Raw genomic sequence first — 26,249 nt, 5'->3', positions numbered from 1 at the left:
GCAAACAAAAGCATCCATCTTCTTCTACTTATCTGAGGTCAGGTCAAAGGGTCAGCAGCCTAAGCAGGTAAGCCCAGACTTCCCTCTTCCTGCCACTTCGTCCAGCTCTTCCCGGGGGATCCCGAGGCATTCCCAGGCCAGCCGGGAGACATAGTCTTCCCAAGGTGTCCAGGGTATTTTATGTTTGTAAGGTTTGCAAAGACATAGAGTAGTTTTTTAATTCAATACAGCTGTATATTTGTCATACTAAATATGAAAGGTTTAAAAACATAACTCCAAAACCAAAGATAAAATCTGTCAAAAAAAAGCCTGTAATATTGGATTTATGTGAGCTTTACAAAGATCAGGTATTTTGGAAAGGTTCACAAATACAGAAATTAGGTTTTACTCACTATAACAGTATACCGTCACACTAAATATGAAAAAAGCAATAAAAAGGTATTATAGCTTAATTCCTAATCCAAACGTGCAAAATGTCTAAAAAAGCCTGTGATATTGAATCCATGTGAGTTTTACTAGAAACAGTTGTTTTTCTATGGGTTGCAAATACAAAAATTAGGTTCTACTCAATATGACTGTATACAGTAACACTCAATATGACAGTTATTTAAACATAACTTCTAAACCACATAAGAAACATGGCTAATAATGCCTGAAATAAAGTATCTTTGGGAGTTTTACTAAAAAAAAAATGCTTTTTAAAGTCTTGTAAGTGCAAAAAGTAGTTTTTTTACTCAATAAGACAATAATGTTCTTAGAATCCTGAAATAATGCGAACAAAAGCATCCATCCATTTATCCATCTTCTTCCACTTGTCTAAGGTCAGGTCGAAGGGTCAGCAGCCTAAGCAGGGAAGCCCAGACTTCCCTCTCCCCAGCCACTTCGTCCAGCTCCTCCCGGGTGATCCCGAGGCGTTCCCAGGCCAGCCAGGAGACATAGTCTTCCCAACGTGTCCTGTGGCCTCCTACCGGTTGGTGGCAACTCAGAGAGGAGGCGAAAAAAGCAATAAACATGTATTCAGATATAACTTCTAAACAACACAATGGCTAATAATGCCTAGAGATATTTATCTTTGTTATTTGTACTATAAAAAATATCTTTGTAGGGTTTGCAAAGACACAGATTATTTTTTTCATACAATATAACAGTATAATTGACATACTAAAAATGAAAGGTTTATAAACATAACTGCATTACCAAACATAAAATCCATCTAAAAAAGCCTGTAATATTTATGTGAGTTTTACCTGAATCAGGTGTTTTGGAAAGGTTCACAAATACAAAAATTTGGTTTTACCCTCTATGACAGTATATGGTCAGACTCCAAAAAATTCACATGCAAAATGTTTAATAATGCCTAAAGGAATGTAACTTTGTGAGTTTTACACGAAAAAAAAAACATTTGGTAGGAATTGCAAAAACAAAAAGTATTTTTTTTACTCAATTTGAACGAAATGTACTTAGAATCCTGAAATAATGCAAACAAAACAAAAAAAGGAGTAAAAATGAATTCCAACATAATTCCTAATCCAAACGTGCAAAATGTCTAAAAATGCCTATGAAATTGGATCCATGGGAGTTTTACTACAATCAGTTGTTTTTATATGGTTTAAAGTTTAAAATAGCTTTTTTGATTTTTAATTCAATACAGCAGTATATTTGTCATACCTAATATGAAAGGTTTATAAACATAACTCCAAAACCAAACATAAAATCTGTCTAAAAAAGCCTGTAATATTGAATTTATGTGAGCTTTACAAGAATCAAGTATTTTGGAAAGGTTCATAAATACAGAAATTAGGTTTTATTCACTATGACAGTGTACTGTCACACAATAAAAAGGTATTCAACATAATTCCTAATTCAAACGTGCAAAATGTTTAAAAAAGCCTGTGATATTGAATCCATGGGAGTTTTACTAGGAACAGTTGTTTTTCTAGGGTTTGCAAATACAAAAATTATGTTTTACTCAATATGACTATACTGTAACACTCAATATGACAGTTATTTAAACATAACTTCTAAACCACACAATAAAATGGCTAATAATGCCTGAAATATTTCATCTCTGAGAGTTTTACTTGAAACATGTGCTTTTTTAAATTTTGAAAATGGACAAAGTAATAGTTTTACTCAGAATGACAATAATGATCTTAGAATCCTGAGATAATGCGAATAAAGACTAAAGTTAGTTTTTTAATTCAATATAACTAAATATTGCCATACTAAATTTCAAAAGGTTTATAAACATAACTCCAAAATCAAACATCAAATCTGTCAAAAAAAATTCTGTAATATTGAATTAATCTGAGTTTCACCAGAATCAGGTATTTTGTAACGTTTCACAAATACAGAAATTAGGTTTTACTCACTATGACAGTATACCGTCACACTCAATATGACAGTTTTTGAAACATAATTCCAAAAAAACACATGTAAAATGTCTAATAATGCTTGAAGAAATGTATCTTTAAAAGTTCTATTGAAAAGAAACATTTGGTACGGTTTGCAAAAACAAAAAGTAATGTTTTACTCAATTTGACAGTAATATACTTAAATTCCTGAAATAATGCGAAAAAAGCAATAAAAAGGTATTCCAACATAATTCCTAATCCAAACCTGCAAAATATCTTAAAAAGCCTGTGATATTGAATCCATGGGAGTTTTACTAGGAACAGTTTTTTTTCTGTGGTTTGAAAATACAAAAATGATGTTTTACTCATATGACTCTGTACTGTAACACTCAATATGACAGTTATTTACCCGGCTGATCCGTCGGCGGTCTCTTCTTAGTGGGACTGTGCCGGAAATGTAATTTCAGTTCTAATGTGTCTTGTACATGTTAAAACGGACAAATAAAAATGATTCTGATTCTGATTCTGATTTAAACATAACTTCTAAACCACACATGAAAAATGGCTAATAATGCCTGAAATAATGCATCTCTAAGAGTTCTACTTGAAACATATGCCTTTTTAAATCTTGAAAATGGAAAAAGTAGTTTTTTACTCAATATGACAATAATGATTTTAGAATCCTAAGACAATGCGAAAAAAGCAATTAAAATGTAATCTACACATGCAAAATGGCTAATAATGCCTAGATATATTTATCTTTGTTAGTTGTACTAGAAAAATGATCTTTGTAAGGTTTGCAAAGACACAAGTTAGTTTTTGTAGTTACATATAACAGTATAATTGCCATGCTACATTTCGAAAGGTTTATAAACATAACTCCAAAACCAAACCTAAAATCTGTCTAAAAAATGCTGTAATATTGAATTTATGTGTTTCACAAGAATCAGGTATTTTGGAACGGTTCACAAATACAGAAATTAGATTTTACTCACAATGGCAGTACACCGTCACACTCAATAGTACAGTTTTTGAAACATAATTCCAAAAATACACATGCAAAATGTCTAATAATGCCTGATGAAGGGCTTCACGGTGGCAGAGGGGTTAGTGCGTCTGCCTCACAATACGAAGTTCCTGCAGTCCTGGGTTCAAATCCAGGCTCGGGATCTTTCTGTGTGGAGTTTGCATGTTCTCCCCGTGAATGCGTGGGTTCCCTCCGGGTACTCCGGCTTCCTCCCACTTCCAAAGACATGCACCTGGGGATAGGTTGATTGGCAACACTGAATTGGCCCTAGTGTGTGAATATGAGTGTGAATGTTGTCTGTCTATCTGTGTTGGCCCTGCGATGAGGTGGCGACTTGTCTAGGGTGTACCCTGCCTTCCGCCCGATTGTAGCTGAGATAGGCGCCAGCGCCCCCCGTGCCCCGGAAGGGAACAAGCGGTAGAAAATGGATGGGATGGATGCCTAAAGAAATGTATCTTTGAGAGTTTTACTGGAAAAAAAACATTTGGTAAAGTTTTCGAAAACAAAAAGTAATGTTTTACTCAATTTGACAATAATGTACTTACAATCCTGAGATAATGCCAAAAAAGCAATAAAAATGTATTCCAACATAATTCCTAATCCAAACGTGCAAAATGTCTAAAATGCCTGTGACATTGAATCCATGTGAGTTTTACTAGAAATAGTTATTTTTCTATGTTTTGCAAATACATATTGACTGTACTGTAACACTCAATATGACAGTTATTTAAACATAACTTCCAAATCACACATGAAAAATGGCTAATAATGCCTGAAATAATGCATCTTTGGGGGTTTTACTCGAAACATATGCTTTTTTAAATGTTGCAAAGTAGTTATTTTTACTCAATATGACAATAATGTTCTTACAATCCTGAGATAATGTGAAAAAAGCAATACAAATGTATTCAAACATAACTTCTAAACTACACATGCAAAATGGCTTATAATGCTTACACTGAAAAAAAACACTCATAAGATTTACTTAAAAAAAAATGATTGTATTTGCACGCAAATGATTTAAGTAAAATTTAATGCTGCAATATCAAGTAACACTCACTTGCCAGTATCAAGTAAATTCTACTTACCATATACTGTAACTTAACAGTTGTAAAGATATTAAGTAACAGTTACTTAATTACATCCAAGTTTTAAGTTATATTTATTCAAACAAATTAGGTAAAGTCTACTTGTTTTTCATCAGCAGAAACATCATTCTACTCAAAACTTTAAGTACATTTTATATACCGTATTTCCTTGATAAGCAAAAGGGGCGCTAATAATTTTAAATTCTCTTCTCACTCATGTGCTTATTAATGTCATGTAGCATTAAACTGAGTGTGACGAAATAAGTTTTATTACAAAATCACTAAGCAGCCCCAGTCAGATGGTTTGGGACCACTGTTCTACAGCACCCACATTTACACCATTTTGAGTGCGTGCCGGACAGAGGTAATCATTTCGGCTCCTTATCACACAAGATTGCACTACATACTTAGTCAACAGCCATACCTTTTACACTGACGGTTGTGATATAAAAAACTTTAACATCCTTACTAATATGCGCCACACTCTGTGAACCCACATCAAACACATTTCTGGAGAACATCGACTCTGTAACACATTATAAACGCAAGATAAGAATGAACCATAATGCCACCTTGCAGTACTCTGTGAAGTGATTCTAAAGGCCGGAGCAGAGCCAGTCGGCCAGAGCCTGTTGCGCTGTGCGCATGCATCGTCGTGCATGCGTTTCAAAACACTAGATTTTCTGAGTAAAGTTTAAGTAATATTTTTAGGTTTATGTACTTACAACTATTAAACATTTAAATAGTATGAGGAAACATAAGTAAAACTTACTCTTCCCCCATAATTCATGTATTACGTTAATAAAATGTTTAATTTTACTTAGGAAACTCTAGTTCTTACTGAATGTTAAAAATACTAGGTATAAATTATGACAGTTGCTTTAATAGAGTTTACAGCACCAAAAAAGTAATTTTTATCACTGTAGAGATATTTATCTTTGTTAGTTGTACGGCTGAAATTATCTTTTGTAAGGTTTGCAAAGACACAAGTTATTTTTTTTTTAAGTCAATACAACAGTATAACTGTCATAGTAAATATGAAAGGTTTACAAACATAACTCAAAACCAAACATAAAATCAGTCTATAAAATACTGTTGTATTGAATTCATGTGAATTGTAATAGAATCAGGTATTTTGGAAAGGTTCACAGATATAAAAATTAGGTTTTACTCACTATGACAGTATACGGTCACACTCAATATGACAGTTTTTGAAACATAATTCCAAAAATACACATGCAAAAAGTCTAATAATGCCTGAAGAAATGTATCTTTGAGAGTTTTACTGGGAAAAAAAACATTTGGTAAAGTTTGCAAAAACAAAAAGTAATGTTTCACTCAATTTTACAGTAATGTACTTACAATCCTGAGATAATGCAAAAAAAGCAATAAAAATGTATTCCAACATAATTCCTAATCCAAACGTGCAAACTGTCTAAAATGCCTGTGATATTGAATCCATGCGAGTTTTACTAGAAACTAGAGATGCGCGGTTTGCAGACTCATCCGCGGAGTCCGCAGGGAAACCGCGAGTCGGGCGGTTGACATGATGAATAAACAGATTTTAATAAGTTTAGAGCGGGTGGCAGTTGAACCATCTAGAATATTTGATATACATGGTCCTGGGATCTGTATCCTCTTCCTTTCAAAGAGCCATTTAAGGCCCATGTCATAACATGAAGGCATCAATAAGAGACGCTATCAATCTCTTGGATGATTGCTGGCTTTCAACCAGATAATAAGTATTAGTGAGCGCTATGTAGTCATTGGTTTGGTCATCTACTACATCATGCACAATTTACTTATCATTCCAGAACTATGTTGTGAGAGGCTTTGGCGGAAACACGCACACGACTGCACAACATACTGGGTGACACAGAGTACACTAATGGTTGTGATATAAACAATTGTAACACTCTAAGTAATATGTGCCACGCTTTGAAGCCACACCAATTAAAAAGCCACACCAATTAAGAACGACAAACACATTTCGGGAGAACATCCTCACAATAACACAACATTAACGCAACACAACAAATGCCCATAATCCTTTGTATTCATGACACACCCTGACTATTTTATACACTCCAAATTCCGCTCTCCCGTGCTTAGTAAGGCGGGCAGGGTTGGGGGTGCGGGGGTGTAAAATATATTCAGGAATTGTCATGAATACAAAGGATTATGGGTATTAGTTGTCTTGCGTTTATGTTGTGTTACTGTGAGGATGTTCTCCCGAAATGTGTTCGTCAATCTTGTATTGTGTGGCTTCACAGCATGGCGCATATTAGTAAGTGTTAATGTTTTTGATATCACAGCCATCAGTGTACTCTGTATCACCCAGTATACCTTTCAATCTCATACGTGTGATTGTACCCAACATGTTGTTGCACTAACATTTAGATTGTACATGCTGTTGAAGGAATCAAAGTCAATGGTTTTACAGCAGTACAATTGTCTTGTAATCGGGGTGACAGCTATTGAATAGTCATGAGAATATTAGTGGCTCCAATTGACTTGATTACTCTGTGAAACGGGTCTAAATAGTTCAGTCAGTGATAATTGCGGCCAACCTCTGATGTAATTCAGAGGGAGATTGGCGGGCGGGTACGCCCCTGATAAAATGTTGGTGCTGGTGGATGCAGATAATATAATTGCCTATCAGTGCATCTCTACTAGAAACATTAGTTTTTCTATGTTTTGCAAATACAAAAATTAGGTTTTGTTCAATTTGACTGTTTACTGTAACACTCAATATGACAGTTATTTAAACATAACTTCTAAACCACACATGAAAAATGGCTAATAATGCCTGAGATAATGCATATTTGGAGGTGTTACTCGAAACATATGCTTTTTTAAATTTTGCAAATGCAAAAAGTAGTTATTTTTACTCAATATTACAATTATGTTCTTAGAATCCTGAGATAATGCGAAAAAAGCAATAAAAATGTATTCAAATCTAACTTCTAAACGACACATGCAAAATGGCTTATAATGCCTACACTGAAAAAAATTACTCATAAGATTTACTTGAAAAAATGATTGTAAGCATTTGCACGCAAAATGATTTAAGTAAAATTTAATGCTGCAATATCAAGTAACACTCACTTGCCAGTATCAAGTAAATTCTACTTACCATATACTGTAACATAACAGTTGTGAAGATATTAAGTAACAGTTACTTAATTACATCCAAATTTAAAGTTATATTTATTCAAACAAAATAGGTAATGTCTACTTGTTTTTCATCAGCAGGAACACCATTTTACTCAAAACTTTAAGTACGTTTTATATACTTTATTTCCTTGATAGGCAAACAGGGCGCTAATAATTTTAAAACCTCTTCTCACTCATGCCCTTAAAAATGACATGTAGTATAAAACTGAGTGTGATGAGAAAACATTTAATAAAAAAAATATTAAGCAGCCACTGCCCGGTGGTTGGGAGTCAATGTTCTACGGCATCCACTTATACACCATGTTATGTGCGTGCCAGATGGAGGCATGCATTTTGCCCCATGACATACAAGATTGCACTAAATACTTAGTCAACAGCCATACCTTTTACACTGACAGTTGTGATATAAAAAACTTTAACATCCTTACTAATATGCACCACACTCTGTGAACCCACACCAAACACATTTCTGGATAACATCGACTCTGTAACACATTATAAACGCAAGATAAGAATTACCCATAATGCCACCTTGCAGTACTCTGTGAAGTGATTCTAAAGGCCGGAGCAGAGCCAGTCGGCCAGAGCCTGTTGTGCTGTGCGCATGCATCGCCGTGCATGCGTTTCAAAACACTAGATTTTTAGAGTAAAGTTTACGTAATATTTTTAGGTTTATGTACGTACAACTATTAAACATTTAAATAGTATGAGGAAACATAAGTAAAACTTACTCTTCCCCCATTATCCATGTATTACGTTAATAAAATATTTAATTTTACTTAAGAAACTCTAGCTCTCACTGAATGTTAAAAATACTAGGTATAAATTATGACAGTTGCTCTAATAGAGTTTACAGCACCAAAAAGTCATTTTTTTTTTAGTGTAGAGATATTTATCTTTGTTAGTTGTACTGGTGAAATTATCTTTTGTAAGGTTTGCAAAGACACAAGTTAGTTTTTTTTAATTCAATATAACGGTATAATTGTAATACTAAATATGAAAGGTTTATAAACATAACGGGCTTCACTGTGGCAGAGGGGTTAGTGCGTCTGCCTCACAATACGAAGGTCTTGCAGTCCTGGGTTCAAATCCAGGCTCGGGATCTTTCTGTGTGGAGTTTGCATGTTCTCCCCGTGATTGCGTGGGTTCCCTCCGGGTACTCCGGCTTCCTTCCACCTCCAAAGACATGCACCTGGGGATAAGTTGATTGGCAACACTAAATTGGCCCTAGTGTGTGAATGTGAGTGTGAATGTTGTCTGTCTATCTGTGTTGGCCCATGGGATGAGGTGGCGACTTGTCCAGAGTGTACCCGCCTTCCGCCCAATTGTAGCTGAGATAGGCGCCAGCGCCCCTCGTGACCCCGAAAGGGAATAAGCGGTAGGAAATGGATGGATGGATGGATATAAACATAACTCAAAACCAAACATAAAATCAGTCTATAAAAGAATGTAATATTGAATTCATGTGAATTGTAATACAATCAGGTATTTTGGAAATGTTCACAGATTCAAAAATTTGGTTTTACTCACTATAACAGTATACGGTCACACTCAATATGACAGTTTACTGTAACACTCAATATGACAGTTATTTAAACATAACTTCTAAAAAACACATGAAAAATGGCTAATAATGCCTGAGATAATGCATAGGTGGAGGTTTTACTCGAAACATATGCTTTTTTTTAAATTTTGCAAATGCAAAAAGTAGTTATTTTTACTCAATATTACAATTATGTTCTTAGAATCCTGAGATAATGCGAAAAAAGCAATAAAAATATATTCAAACATAACTTCTAAACTACACAAGCAAAATGGCTTATAATGCCTACACTGAAAAAAATTAATTCATAAGATTTACTTGAAAAAATAATTGTAAGTATTTGCACGCAAATGATTTAAGTAAAATTTAATGCTGCAATATCAAGTAACACTCACTTGCCAGTATCAAGTAAATTCTACTTACCATATACTGTAACGTAACAGTTGTGAAGATATTAAGTAATAGTTACTTAATTACATCCAAATTTTAAGTTATATTTATTTAAACAAATTACGTAATGTCTACTTGTTTTTCATCAGCAGGAACATCATTATACTCAAAACTTTAAGTACATTTTGTATACTGTATTTCCTTGATAAACAAACAGGACGCTAATAGTTTTAAAACTTCTTCTCACCCATGCCCAGAATAACGACATGTAGTAAAAAAACTGAGCGTGATGACAACAAACGTAATACAAAGTTATTAAGCAGCCGCAGTCAGATGGTTGGGGGTCATTGTTCTACAGCAACCACTTTTACACCATGTTATGTGCGTGCCAGATGGAGGCATGCATTTTGCTTGTAAAAATTCAAGATTGCACTACATACTTAGTCAACAGCCATACGTTTTACACTGATGGTTGTGATATAAAAAAACTTTAACATCCTTACTAATATGCGCCACACTCTGTGAACCCACACCAAACACATTTCTGGAGAACATCGAAACTGTAACACATTATAAACGCAAGATAAGAATTACCCATAATGCCACCTTGCAGTACTCTGTGAAGTGATTCTAAAGGCCGGAGCAGAGCCAGTCGGCCAGAGCCTGTTGTGCCGTGCGCATGCATCGTCGTGCATGCGTTTCAAAACACTAGATTTTCTGAGTAAAGTTTAAGTAATATTTTTAGGTTTATGTACGTACAACTATTAAACATTTAAATAGTATGAGGAAACATAAGTAAAACTTACTCTTCCCCCATAATTCATGTATTACGTTAATAAAAGGTTTAATTTTACTTAGGAAACTACTGAATGTTAAAAATACTAGGTATTAATTATGACAGTTGCTTTAATAGAGTTTACAGCACCAAAAAGTAATTTTTATCACGGTAGAGATATTTATCTTTGTTAGTTGTACGGCTGAAATTATCTTTTGTAAGGTTTGCAAAGACACAAGTTTTTTTTTTTTTAATTCAATACAACAGTATAACTGTCATAGTAAATATGAAAGGTTTATAAACATAACTCAAAACCAAACATAAAATCAGTCTATAAAATACTGTTGTATTGAATTCACGTGAATTGTAATAGAATCAGGTATTTTGGAAAGGTTCACAGATATAAAAATTAGGTTTTACTCACTATGACAGTATACGGTCACACTCAATATGACAGTTTTTGAAACATAATTCCAAAAATACACATGCAAAAAGTCTAATAATGCCTGAAGAAATGTATCTTTGAGAGTTTTACTGGAAAAAAAAAACATTTGGTAAAGTTTGCAAAAACAAAAAGTAATGTTTCACTCAATTTGACAGTAATGTACTTACAACCCTGAGATAATGCAAAAAAAGCAATAAAAATGTATTCCAACATAATTCCTAATCCAAATGTGCAAAATGTCTAAAATGCCTGTGATATTGAATCCATGCGAGTTTTACTAGAAACTAGAGATGCGCGGTTTGCGGTCTCATCCGCGGAGTCCGCAGTGAAACCGCGAGTCGGGCGGTTGACATGATGAATAAACAGATTTTAATTAGTTTCGAGCGGGTGGCGGTTGAACCATCCAGAATATTTGATTTCCATGGTCCTGGGATCTGTATCCTTTTCATTTCAAAGAGCCATTTAAGGCCTGTGTGATAACATGAAGATATCAATAGGAGACGCAATAAAACTCTTGGATGATTGCTGGCAGTCATCCAGATAACAAGCATTAGTGAGTGCTATGGAGTCACTGGTTTTGTCATCTACTACATCATGCACAAATTACTTATCATTCCAGAACCATGTTGTGAGAGGCTTTGGCGGAAACACGCACACGACTGCAAGACATACTGGGTGACACAGAGTACACTAATGGTTTTGATATAAACAATTGTAACACTCTAAGTAATATGTGCCACGCTTTGAAGCCACACCAATTAAAAAGCCACACCAATTAAGAACGACAAACACATTTCGGGAGAACATCCTCACAATAACACAACATGAACGCAACACAACAAATGCCCATAATCCTTTGTATTCATGACACCCCCTGGCTATTTTATACACTCCAAATTCCGTTCTCCCGTGCTTAGTAAGGTGGGCAGGGTTGGGGGTGCGGGGGTGTAAAATATATTCAGGAACTGTCATGAATACAAAGGATTATGGGTAACACAAGTTAGTTTTTTTTAATTCAATACAACAGTATAATTGTAATACTAAATATGAAAGGTTTATAAACATAACTCAAAACCAAACATAAAATCAGTCTATAAAAGAATGTAATATTGAATTCATGTGAATTGTAATACAATCAGGTATTTTGGAAAGGTTCACAGACTCAAAAATTAGGTTTTACTCACTATAACAGTATACGATCACACTCAATATGACAGTTTACTGTAACACTCAATATGACAGTTATTTAAACATAACTTCTAAAAAACACATGAAAAATGGCTAATAATGCCAGAGATAATGCATAGGTGGAGGTTTTACTCGAAACATATGCTTTTTTTAATTTTGCAAATGCAAAAAGTAGTTATTTTTACTCAATATTACAATTATGTTCTTAGAATCCTGAGATAATGCGAAAAAAGCAATACAAATGTATTCAAACATAATTTCTAAACCACACATGCAAAATGGCTTATAATGCCTACACTGAAAAAAATTAATTCATAAGATTTACTTGAAAAAATAATTGTAAGTATTTGCACGCAAATTATTTAAGTAAAATTTAATGCTGCAATATCAAGTAACACTCACTTGCCAGTATCAAGTAAATTTTACTTAGCATATACTGTAACATAACAGTTGTGAAGATATTAAGTAACAGTTACTTAATTACATCCAAGTTTTAAGTTATATTTAAACAAATTAGGTAATGTCTACTTGTTTTTCATCAGCAGGAACATCATTTTTCTCAAAACTTTAAGTAAGTTTTATATAATGTATTTCCTTGATAAGCAAGCAGGACCCTAATAATTTTAAAACTCCTTCTCACCCATGCCCTTAATAATGACATGTAGTAAAAAACTGAGCGTGATGACAAAAAATGTCATACAAAATTATTAAGCGGCCACAGCCAGGTGGTTGGGAGTCATTGTTCTACAGCAACCACTTTTACACCATATTGGGTGCATGGCAGATAGAGGCATTCATTTTTGCTCCTAAAGATTCAAGATTGCACTACATACTTAGTCAACAGCCATACCTTTTACACTGACGGTTGTGATATAAAAAACTTTAACATCCTTACTAATATGCGCCATAATAAAATGTTTAATTTTAATAATAAACCACACAATAAAAATGGCTAATAATGCCTGAAATTATGTATCTTCGTGAGTTTTAATCGAAACATATGCTTTTTAAAATCTTGCAAATGCAAAAAGTATTTTTTTACTCAATATGACAGTAATTTTCTTAGAATCCTGAGATAATGCAAATAAGCAATACAAATGTATTCAAACATAACTTCTAAACAACACATGCAAAATGGCTAATAATGCCTGGAGATATTTTTCTTTGTTAGTTAAAAATGATCTTATGTAAGGTTTGTAAAGACACAATTTCGTTTTTTTATTCAATATAGCAGTAAAATGTCATACTAAATATGAAAGGTTTATAAACATAACTCCAAAAACAAACATAAAATCTGTCAAAAAAAAGCCTGTGATATTGAATTATTGTGAGTTTTACCAGAATCAGGTATTTTGGAAAGGTTCACAAATACAGAAATTACGTTTTACTCACTATGACAGTATACCTTCACACTCCATATGACAGTTTTTGAAACATAACTTAAAAAATACACATGCAAAATGTCTAATAATGCCTGAAGAAATGCATCTTTCAGAGTTTTACTGGCAAAAAAAACATTTGGTAAGGTTTGCAAAAACAAAAAGGAATGTTTTACTCAATTAGACAGTAATGTATTTACAATGCTGAGATATTGCGAAAAAAGCAATAAAAATGTATTCCAACATAATTCCTAATCCAAACGTGCAAAATGTCTAAAAATGCCTGTGATATTTAATCAATGGGAGTTTTATAAGAAACAATTGTTTTTGTATGGTTAGCAAATACAAAAAAATTGTTTTACACAATATGACTCTATACTGTAACTCTCAATATGACAGTTATTTAAACATAACACAACACATGAAAAATGGCTAATACTGGCTGAAATAATGTATCTTCGGGAGTTTTGATCGAAACATATGCTTTTTATAATCTTGCAAATGCAAAAAGTAGTTTGTTTTATTCAATAATAAAGTAATGTTCCTACAATCCTGAGATAATTATTGAATTTATGTGAGTTTTACAAGGATTTAGGGTATTTGGAAAAGTTCACAAATACAGAAATTGGGTTTTACTCACTATGACCGTATACCGTTACAATCAATATGAAAGTTTTTTAAACATAATTCCAAAAATACTCATGAAAAATGTCTAATAATGCCAGAAGAAATGTATCTTTAAGAGTTTTACTGGAAAGAAACATTTGGTAAGGTTTGCAAAAACAAAAGTAACGTTTAACTCAATTTGACAGTAATATACTTACAATCCTGAGATAATGCGAAAAAAGCAATAAAAATGTTTTCCAACATAAATCCCAATCAAAAGGTGCAAAACATCTAAAAAAGCCTATGATATTAAATCCATGGGAGTTTTACTAGGAACAGTTGTTTTTCTATGGTTTGCAAATATAAAAATTATGTTTTACCCAATATGACTGTATACTGTAACACTCAATATGACAGTTATTTAAACATAACTTCTAAACCACACATGAAAAATGGCTAATAATGTCTGAAATAATGCATCTCTGAGAGTTTTACTTGAAACATATGATTTTTTAAATCTTGAAAATAGAAAAAGTTGTTTTTTACTCAATATGACTATAATAATCTTAGAATCCTGAGATTATGCGAAAAAAAGGAGTACAAATGTATTCCAAAATAATTCCTAATCCAAACGTGTAAAATGTCCCAAAAATGACTGTGATATTGAATCCATGTGAGTTTTACTAGAAATGGTTGTTTTTCTACGATTTTCAAATAAAAAATTTAGGTTTTACTCAATATGACTGTATAATGTAACACTCAATATGACAGTTATTTAAACATAACTTCATAACCACACATGAAAAATGGCTAAAAATGCCTGAAATAATGCATCTTCGGGAGTTATGATCGAAACATTTGCTTTTTAAAATCTTGCAAATGCAAAAAGTAGTTTTTTTAATCAATAAAACAATAATGTTCCTACAATCCTGAGATAATGCAAAAAAAGCAATAAAAATGTATTCAAACATAACTTCTAAACGACACATGCAAAATGGCTTATAATGTGTGGAGATATTCATGTTTGTCAGTTGTACTAGAACAATCATCATTTGTAAGGTTTGCAGAGACATAAAGTTGTTTTGTAATTCAAAACAGATGTATATTTGTCATACTAAATATGAAAGGTTTATAGACATAAACATAATATCTGTCAAAAAAAAGCCTGTAATATTGAATTTATGTGAGTTTTACAAGAATCAAGTATTTTGGAAAGGTTCAAAAATACAGAAATTAGGTTTTATTCACTATGACAGTATACTGTCACACTCAATAAGAAAGTTTTTGAAACATAATTCCAAAAATACACAAGCAAAATGTCTAATAACGCCTGAAGATATGTATCTTCAAGAGTTTTACTGGAAAGAAACATTTGGCAAGGTTTGCAAAAACAAAAAGTAATGTTTTAATCAATTTGACAGTATTATACTTACAATCCAGAGATAATGCAAAAAAAGCAATAAAAATGTACTACAACATAATTCCTAATCCAAACGTGCAAAATGTCTAAAAAAGAATGTGAAATTGAATCCATGGGAGTTTTACTAGGAACAGTTATTTTTATATGGTTTGCAAATCAAAAATTACGTTTTATTCAATATGACTCTATACTGTAACACTCAATATTACAGTTAACATAACTTCTAAACCGCACATGAAAAATGGCCAATAATGCCTGAAATAATTTATTCCTGAGAGTTTTACTTGAAACATGTGCTTTTTTAAATTTTGAAAATGGACAAAGTTGTTTTTTACTCAGTATGACAATAATGATCTTAGAATCCTGAGATAATGCGAAAAAAGCAATCAAAATGTATTCCAACATAATTCCTAATCCAAAAGTGCAAAATGTCTAAAAATGCCTGTGATATTGAATCTATGTGAGTTTTACTAGAAATGATTGTTTTTCTATGGTTTGCAACTACAAAAATTAGTTTTTACTCAATATGACTGTATAATGTAACACTAAATATGACAGTTATTTAAACATAACTTCTAAACCACACATGAAAAATGGCTAAAAATGCCTGAAATAATGCATCTTCGGGGGTTTTGATCGAAACATATGCTTTTTAAAATCTTGCAAATGCAAAAAGTAGTTTTTTTAATCAATAAAACAGTAATGTTCCTACAATCCTGAGATAATGCAAAAAAAGCAATAAAAATGTATTCAAACATAACTTCTAAACGACACATGCAAAATGGCTTATAATGTCTGGAGATATTCATGTTTGTCAGTTGTACTAGAACAATCATCATTTGTAAGGTTTGCAAAGACATAAAGTTGTTTAGTAATTCAAAACAGATGTATATTTGTCATACTAAATATGAAATGTTTATAGACATAACTCCAAAACCAAACATAATATCCGTCAAAAAATGCCTGTAATATTGAATTCATGTGAGTCTTACAAGAATCAAATTTTTTGGAAAGGTTCACAAATACAGAAATTAGGTTTTATTCACTATGACAGTATACTGTCACACTCAATAAGAACGTTTTTTAAACATAATTCCAAAAATACACATGCAAAATGTCTAATAACGCCTGAAGATATGTATCTTCAAGAGTTTTACTGGAAAGAAACATTTGACAAGGTTTGCAAAAACAAAAAGTAATGTTTTACTCAATTTGACAGTATTATACTTACAATCCAGAGATAATGCAAAAAAAGCTATAAAAATGTATTCCAACATAATTCCTAATCCAAACGTGCAAAATGTCTAAAAATGCCTGTGATATTGAATCAATGTGAGTTTTACTAGAACCGATTGTTTTTCTATGGTTTGCAACTACAAAAATTAGGTTTTACTCAATATGACTGTATACTGTAACACTCAATATGACAGTTCTTTAAATATAACTTTTAAACCACACATGAAAACTGGCTAATAATGCCTGAGATAATGCATCTTTGGCGGTTTTACTTGAAACATATGCTTTTTAAAATTTTGCAAATGCAAAAAGTTGTTATTTTTACTCAATATTACAACTATGTTCTTAGAATCCTGAGATACTTCAAAAAAATCAATACATTTGTATTCAGACATAACTTCTAAACTACACAAGCAAAATGGCTTATAATGAATGCCTAGAGATATTTATCTTTGTTAGTTGTACTGGTAATTAAAAATTATCGGCTGGGGACATCTCTGCGCTGCTGATCCGCCTCCGCTTGGGATGTTTTCCTGCTGGCTCCGCTGTGAACGGGACTCTCACTGCTGTGTTGGATCCGCTTTGGACTGGACTCTCGCGACTGTGTTGGATCCATAATGGATTGAACTTTCACAGTATCATGTTAGACCCGCTCAACATCCATTGCTTTCCTCCTCTCCAAGGTTCTCATAGTCATCATTGTCACCGACGTCCCACTGGGTGTGAGTTTTCCTTGCCCTTATGTGGACCTACCGAGGATGTCGTAGTGGTTTGTGTTGTGGTTTGTGCAGCCCTTTGAGACACTAGTGATTTAGGGCTATATAAGTAAACATTGATTGATTGATTGATTGATTTTGCACATGTATTTTTTGAGTTATGTTTATAAGCCTTTCATATTTAGTATGACAGTTATACTGTTATATTGAACACAAAACTAACTAGTGGCTTTATAAACCTTACAAAATATATGTGTTCTTGTACAACTAACAAAGATAAATATTTCTAGAAATGATTAGCCATTTTTCATGTGTAGTTTAGAAGTTATGTTTGAATACATTTGTATTGCTTTTTTGGCATTATCTCAGGATTCTAAGAATATTATTGTCATATTGAGTAAAAAAAAATACTTTTTGCATTTGCAAAATTTAAAAAGCATATGTTTTGAGCAAAACTCCCAAATATGCATTATTTCAGGCATTATTAACCATTTGTCATGTGTGGTTTAGAAGTTATGTTTAAATAACCTTCATATTCTTTTTTTTTTTTTTTTTTTTTTCCAAGATGGCGCTGCTGTAGTGGCTGCTGTAGGCAGGAGCTCTGTGCTCTTGTGTCATCCTGTTGTGTTTCCCTCTTGTTTTCATGTGTTATTATATTTTTTTGCATTTTGGTCCAGGACCTTTTGGGACTGTGAGACAAGGGGTGGCACTTTTGTGACCTCTGTAGTGCTTTATTGTGGACTTCTGGATCTGCCTCCCGGGAGCCTTTTGGCCATGGAGACCAGCTGCTGGGTGTCTGCCACACCAGAGTCTGTTTGGAGGGACTGGAGGAGATGTGGATGAGGGGGACAGGGCTGCGGAGCTAGCACTGAGCGCTGGGACGGAGAGGCTTCGCGGTGTCTTGACTGGGTGAGCAGGTGTCGGACACCTCAGTCACCTTGGACGTATCCTCGCTCATCCATGCGGACTGGACACTGGCCGAGAGTGGAGTCGGCTGTCTTGGTTGCCTTGTTGGGTCTGCTTCTGTCTCTGGCCATGCTCCCTCCACCCCAGCGGACGATAGCGTGGAACACCGCAGAGGCCACCACAGTGTATATGTTTCTTTTACTTTTTATTCATAGCTGTATGTAGAAGTGTCTGGTTGTATCTGCTGCTTTAATGTCTTTAATGTCCTCTGTGTTCTTTGATATTTGATGTTTCCCTCTTACACACATGTAAGAGGGATGTGTACTATGGCTATGAGTTGTTGTTTTGTTCCCTTGGCCTCAGTCTGCACCCCCACTCCAGGGCCCAGGCTAAGACCGATTTTTTTAATTTCATTTTAATCTTCTATTCTCTCCCCCCCACCCCTGTTTAACTGTATGTCATCTTTTTTGTAAGGGGCGCTGGAAGCCGGCAGACCCGGCAGCGATTCTGTTCTGTCTCCCTGTAATGTTTGTCTGATCTTGAATGGGATTGTGCTGAAAATTGTAATTTTCCTGAAGGAACTCTCCTGACGGAATAAATAAAGTACTATCTAATCTAATCTGATCTAATCTAATCTAATATTGAGTGTTTTTTTTAAAACAATTTTTTCCAGTAAAACTCACAAAGATACATTTCTTCAGGCATTATTAGACATTTTGCATGTGTATTTTTGGAGTTATAGTTCAAAAACTGTCATATTGAGTGTGACCGTATACTGTCATAGTGAGTAATACCTCATTTTTGTAATCGTTAACCTTTCCAAAATACCTGATTCTGGTAAAACTCACAAAAATTCAATATTATAGGCTTTATTAGACAGATTTGATATTTGGTTTTGGAGTTATGTTTATAAACCTTTCATATTAAGATGACAGTTATACTGTTATATTGAATAAAAAAACTAAATTATGTCTTTGCAAACCTTACAAAATATATTTTTTCTAGTACACTAACAAAGATAAACATATCTAGGCATTATTAACCATTTTGCATGTGTTGTTTAGAAGTTATGTTTGAATACATTATTATTGATTTTTTCGAAAAATCTCAGGATTCTAAGATTATTATTTTCATACTGAGTATAAAAACTACTTTTTGCATTTGCAATATTTAAAAAGCATATGTTTTGAGTAAAACTCCCAAAGATGCATTATTTCAGGCATTATTAGCCATTTTTCATGTGTGGTTTAGAAGTTATGTTTAAATAACTTTCAAATTGAGTGTTACAGTACACAGTCAAATTGGGTATTTTTCGTATTTGCAAACCATAGAAAAACAACAGTTCCTAGTCAAACTCACATGGTTTCAATATCACAGGCATTTTTTGACATTTTGCACGTTTGGATTAGGAATGATGTTGGAATACATTTTGTACATTACTGTCAAATTGGGTAAAAAAAAATTACTTTTCGTTTTTGCAAACCTTCCCAAACGTTTTTTTCCAGGAAAATTTCTTACTTCTGGGGTTGACGTATGCACTTTATCTAGAGTATCCATCCAAGCTTTCCAAAACATTTGAGATTTTTCAAAGACTTTTTGTGGGACTCGATACACTGCGCCCAAAACCAACCCCCAAATTCATGACTCTCAAAAACAAACTTCTAGCTTAGGCAGTAAGCCATGACTGTCAGCTTGCACTTTTCAACAGCTATTTTCTTGTGTCTGTTCAAAATCTTTATACATTGTACATAGAGTGGAATTCTTCAGAATGTTGTAACGGTTTGTCCTGTTCAGGTTTTATACAAAGCTCTATCTAAGTCATCGTTTCTGATGTGTAAATTAGGTTTTTTTACGTTTTATACACACTAAATTGCCCCACTGTGAAGCTCCAGCTGGTCAGAAGGAGGGATCTGTGAGTTGTTTAAGTTAAAATGTTTCAAAAATGTGTTTCAGGAAAACACATTTTGCATTTGTGTTTTTGGAGTTATGTTTTATATTGAGTGTTCCCGTATACTGTCTTAGTGAGTAAAACTTTTTTTTTTGTATTTGTTAACCTTTCCAAAATACCTGATTCTGATGAAACTCACATAAATTCAGGCATTTATAGCCATTTTTCAAGTTATTTTTAAATAACCTTCATATTGAGTGTTACAGTATACAGTCATATTGGGTAAAACCTATTTTTTGTATTTGCAAACAATAGAAAAACAACAGTTTTTAGTCTAATTCACATGGATTCAATATAACAGGCATTTTTAGACATTTTGCACGTTTGGATTAGGAATTATGTTGAAATACATTTGTATTGCTTTTTCCTCAATATCTCACGATTGTAAGTACATTCCTGTAAAATTGAGTAAAAAATTACTTTTTGTTTTTGCAAACCTTAGCAAATGTTTTTTTTTTCCAGTAAAACTCCTCTCTGAACTGCCACCTTATCGTGGTAGAGGAGTTTGCGTGTCTTAATGATCCTAGGAGCTATGTTGTTTGGGGGCTTTCATGCCTCTTTTAGGGTCTCCCAAGACAAACAGGTCCTAGGTGAGGGATCAGACAAAGAGCAGCTCGAAGAATATTATGGACGTACAGCAAAGTAGACTTAGATTTCCCTCGCCCGGGGCCCTGCTCTGGAGCCAGGCCCGGAATTGGGGCACGATGGCGAGCACCTGTCCCCATGGGGCACAGCCTGAAGAGTCAATGTGGGTCAACACTCATAGGCGGGGCCATAGAGGTCGGGTGCATTGTTAGCTGGGCGGCAGCCGAAGGCATGGCACTTGACGGTCTGATCCTCCGCTACATAAGCTAGCTCTTGGGACTGGGGAACGTCCCCTCACTGGGAGGGAAGGAGCCTGAGCTGGTGTGTGAGGCAGAGAAATTCCGGCTGGATTTAATCGGACTTACCTCGACGCACATCAAGGGCTCTGGAACCAGTTCTCTCGAGAGTGACTGGACTTTCTTCCACACTGGCGTTGCACGCAGTGAGAGGGGACGAGCTTGGGTGGCAAGCCTGTACGTTGGAGTTCAACCCAGTAGACAAGAGGGTAGCCTCCCTCCGCCTTCGGCTGGGGGGACGGGTCCTGACTGTTGTTTGTGCTCACGCACCAAACAGTTCTTTATAGTACCCACCCTTTTTGGATACACTCGAGAAAGTACTGGAAAGTGCTCCCCCGGGTGATTCTCTTATCCTACTGGGGGACCTCAACGCTCATGTTGGCAACGACAGTGAAACCTGGAGAGGCGTGATTAGGAAGAATGGCCACACGGATCCGAACTCGACAGGTGTTTTGTTATTGGACTTCTGTGCCTGTCACAGATTGTCAAAAACAAACACCATGTTCAAACTCGGACATGGGAGGAGTTCGGAGAAGCCATGGAAAACGACTTCCGGACGCCAGTGTGGAAGAGAGTCCAATCCCTCTCGAGAGAACTTGTTCCAGAGCTGTATTTAGTAAAACTAACATGGATTCAAGAATCAAATGAATTTTTAAACAGTTTGCAAGTTTGAATTAGGAATTATGTTGGAATACATTTTTATTGCTTTTTTCGCATTATCTCAGGATTCTAAGTAAATCACTTTCAAATGGGGTAAAACGTTACTTATTGTACGTGCAAACCTTATCAAATGTTTTTTTCCAGTAAAACTCACAAAAATACATTTTTTCAGGCATTATTAGACATTTTGCATGTGTATTTTTTTGGTGTTTGTTTCATAAAACTGTCATATAAAGTGTGACCAATATGAGGCCAGTAAAACTAATGTTTGTATTTGTGAACCTTTCTAAAATACCTGCATACGGTAAAACTCACACAAATTAAAAATCACAGGCTTTTTTAGACAGATTTCATGTTAGGATTTGGAGTTATGTTTATAAACCTTTCATATTAGTTTTACAATTATACTGTTATATTGAATAAAAAAAATAACTTTTGTCTTTGCAAACCGTACAAAAGATCATTTTTCTAGTACAACTAACAAATATACATATCTCTAGGCATTATTAACCATTTTGCATGTGCTGTTTAGAAGTTATGTTTGAATACTTTTTTATTGCTTTTTTCGCATTATCTCTTGATTCTAAGAACATTATTGTCATATTGAGTAAAAAAAAACTACTTTTTGCATTTGCAAGATTTAAAAAAGCATACGTTTTGAGTATAACTCCAAAATATGCTTTATATCAGGCATTATTAGCCTTTTTACATGTGTGGTGTTGGAGTCATGTTTAAATTACTGTTATATTGAGTGTTTTGCAGTATACAGTCATATTGAGTAAAACCTAATTTTTGTAAGGGCAAACCATAGAAAAACAACTGTATTTAATAAAACTAACAAGGATTCAATATCAGAGGAATTTTTAGACGGATTGCACGTTTGAATTAGGAATTATGTTGGAATACATTTTTATTGCTTTTTTCGCATTATCTCAGGATTCTATGTACATCACTGTCAAATTGGGTAAAAAATTACTTATTGTTTCTGCAAACCTTACCAAATGTTTTTTTCCAGTAAAACTCACTTAATATGATAGTTTTTTAAAACATAACACCAAAAAATACACATGCAAAATAATAATGCCTGAAGAAATTTCTTCAGGCATTATTATTTTGCATGTGTATTTTTTGGTGTTATGTTTTAAAAAACTATCATATTAAGTGTGACCAATATGAGGCCAGTAAAACTAATGTTTGTATTTGTGAACCTTTCTAAAATACCTGCATCTGGTAAAACTCACAGAAATTCAATATTACAGGCTTTTTTAGACATATTTCATGTTTGGTTTTGGAGTTATGTTTATAAACCTTTCATATTAGTATGATTATTATACTGTTATATTGAATAAAAAAAAACTAACTTGTGTCTTAGCAAACCTTACAAAAGATCATTTTTTAGTACAACTAACATAGGCATTATTAGCCATTTTGCATGTGTTGTTTGGAAGTTATGTTTAAATATATTTGTATTGCTTTTTTCGCATTATCTCAGGATTCTAAGAACATTATTGTCATATTGAGTAAAAAAAATCTACTTTTTGCATTTGCAAGATTTGAAAAAGCATATGTTTTGAGTAAAACTCCAAAAGATGCTTTATTTCAGGCATTATTAGCCTTTTTACATGTGTGGTGTTGGAGTTATGTATAAATAACTGTCATATTGCGTGTCACAGTATACAGACATATTAAGTAAAACCTACTTTTTGTCCGGGCAAACTTTTGAAAAACAACTGTACTTAGTAAAACTAACATGGATTCAATATCGAAGGAATTTTTAGACAGTTTGCACGTTTGAATTAGGAATTATGTTGGAATACAATTGTTTTGCTTTTTTTCGCATTATCTCAGGATTCTAAGTACATCACTGTCAAATTGGGTAAAAAGATTCTTATTGTTTGTGCAAACCTTACCAAATGTTTTTTTTTCCAGTTAAACTCACAAAGAAACATTTCTTCAGGCATTATTAGACATTTTGCATGTGTATTTTTTGATGTTATGTTTCAAAAACTGTCATATTAAGTGTGACCAATATGAGGCCAGTAAAACTAATGTTTGTATTTGTGAACCTTTCCAAAATACCCGATTCTGGCAAAACTCACACAAATTCAATATTACAGGCTTTTTTAGACAGATTTCATTTTGGTTTTGGAGTTATGTTTATAAACTTTTCATATTACAATTGAGTGTTACAGTAAACAGTCTTTTTAAGTAAAACCTAATTTTTGTATTTGTAAACCATAGCACGTTTGGATTAAGAATTATGATGCAATACATTGTTAATGCTATTTTCGCGATTTCTCAGAAATGTATGTACATTCCTGTCAAATCGAGTAAAAAATTACTTTTTGTTTTTGCAAACCTAATCAAATGTTTTTTTCCCTGTAAAACTCACAAAAATACATTTCTTCAGGCATTATTAGACATGTTGCATGTGTATTTTTTGAGTCATGCTTCAAAAACTGTCATATTGATTGTGACCAATATGAGGCCAGTAAAACCTTATTTTTTTTATTTGTGAAAGCTTTCCAAAATACTCTATTCTGTTAAAACTCACATAAATTCAGTATAACAGGCTTTTTTTTAGACAGATTTCATGTTTGGTTTTGGATTTATGTTTATAAACCTTTCATATGTAGTACGACAGTTACACTGTTATATTAAATAAAAAAACAAATTTTTGTCTTTGCAATTCTTACAAAAGATCCTTTTTCTTGTACAACTATTAAAGATACATATCTCTAGGCATTATTAGCCATTTTGCATCTGTTGTTTAGAAGTTATGTTTGAATACATTTTTATTTATTTTTTTCGCATTATTCTCAGGATTCTAAGAACATTTTTGTCATATTGAATAAAAACTACATTTTGCATTTGCAAGATTTAAAAAAGCATATGTTTCGAGTAAAACTCCCAAAGATGCAATATTTCAGGCATTAATAGCTCCTCCTGATCAAAAGCCATCTAGAGGCTCTCTCTTCTGCCTCCATGGTGGCCTTGATGGCCTTCCTTTTTCCATCACCTGTGATGCCAAGTAGTGTAAACACCTTACACAGTGAGTAGACAGCAAAGCCTCTACAACCCACTTCAATCAGCTCACAGCGTAAAATGAAAAATATATTCAATCATAACTTCTAAACAACACATGCAAAATGGCTCATAATGCCTAGAGATACGTAACTTTGTTAGTGTTACTAGAAAAATGATCTTTTTTAAAAAGTAATTTTTTACCCTATTTGACAGTAATGTACTTAGAATTCTGAGATAATGCGAAAAAAGCAATACAATTTATTCCAACGTAAGTCCTATTCCAAAAATGCAAAATGTCTAAAAATGCCTGTGATATTGAATCCATGTGAGTTTTACTAGATACAGTTGTTTTTCTATGGTTTGCCCATACAAAAATTAGGTTTAATCAATATGACTGAATACTGTAACACTCATTATGACAGTGATTTAAACTTAACACCTTCACCACACATGACAAATGGCTAGTAATGCCTGAAATAATGCATCTTTGGGAGTTTTACTCGAAACCTATGCTTTTTAAAATCTTGCAAATGGAAAAAGTAGTTTTTTTTCACTCAATATGACAATAATGTTCTTAGAATCCTGAGATAATGCCACAAAAGCAATACAAAATATATTCAAACATAACTTCTAAACAACTCATGCAAAAAGGCTAATAATGTCTAGAGATATGTATCTTTGTTAGTGGTACTGGAAAAATGATCTTTTGTAAGGTTTGCAAAGACAAAAAGTATTTTTTACTCAATTTGACGGGAATGTACATACAATTCTGAGACTGCGAAAAAAGCAATAAAAATGTATTCCAACATAATTCCTAATCCAAATGTGCAAAATATGTACAAATGCCTGTGATATTGAATCCATGTGAGTTTTACTAGAAATATATATTTTTTCCAAGGTTCACAAATACAAAAAATAGGTTTTACTGGCCTCATACTTGTAACACTCAAAATGGGAGTTTTTGAAACATAACTCCAAAAATACACATGCAAAATGTTTAATAATGCCTAAAGAAATGTATCTTTGTGAGATTTACTAAAAAAAAATGTGATAAGCTTTGCAAAAACAAAAAGTAATTTTTTTTACCCAATTTGACAGTAATGTACTTAGAATCCTGAGATAATGCGAAAAAAAAACAACAAAAATGTATTCTAACATAATTTCTAATCCAAACGTGCAAAATGTCTAAAAATGCCTGTGACATTGAATCCTTGTGAGTATTACTAGATACAGTTGTTTTTCTATGGTTTGCAAATGCAAACATTAGGTTTTACTCAATATGACTGTATACTTTAACACTAAATATGACAGTTATTTAAACATAACTCCTACATCACACATGAAAAATGGCTAATAATGCCTGAAATAATGCATCTTTGGGAGTTTTACTCGAAACATATGTTTTTTAAAATTTGCAAATGAAAAAAGTAGTTGTTTTTTGACTCAATATGACAATAATGTTCTTTGAATCCTGAGTTAATGC

This window comes from Nerophis ophidion, linkage group LG17 (assembly GCF_033978795.1).
Source record: "Nerophis ophidion isolate RoL-2023_Sa linkage group LG17, RoL_Noph_v1.0, whole genome shotgun sequence".
NCBI classification, from domain to species: Eukaryota; Metazoa; Chordata; class Actinopteri; order Syngnathiformes; family Syngnathidae; genus Nerophis; species Nerophis ophidion.
This window is presented reverse-complemented; position numbering follows the sequence as displayed.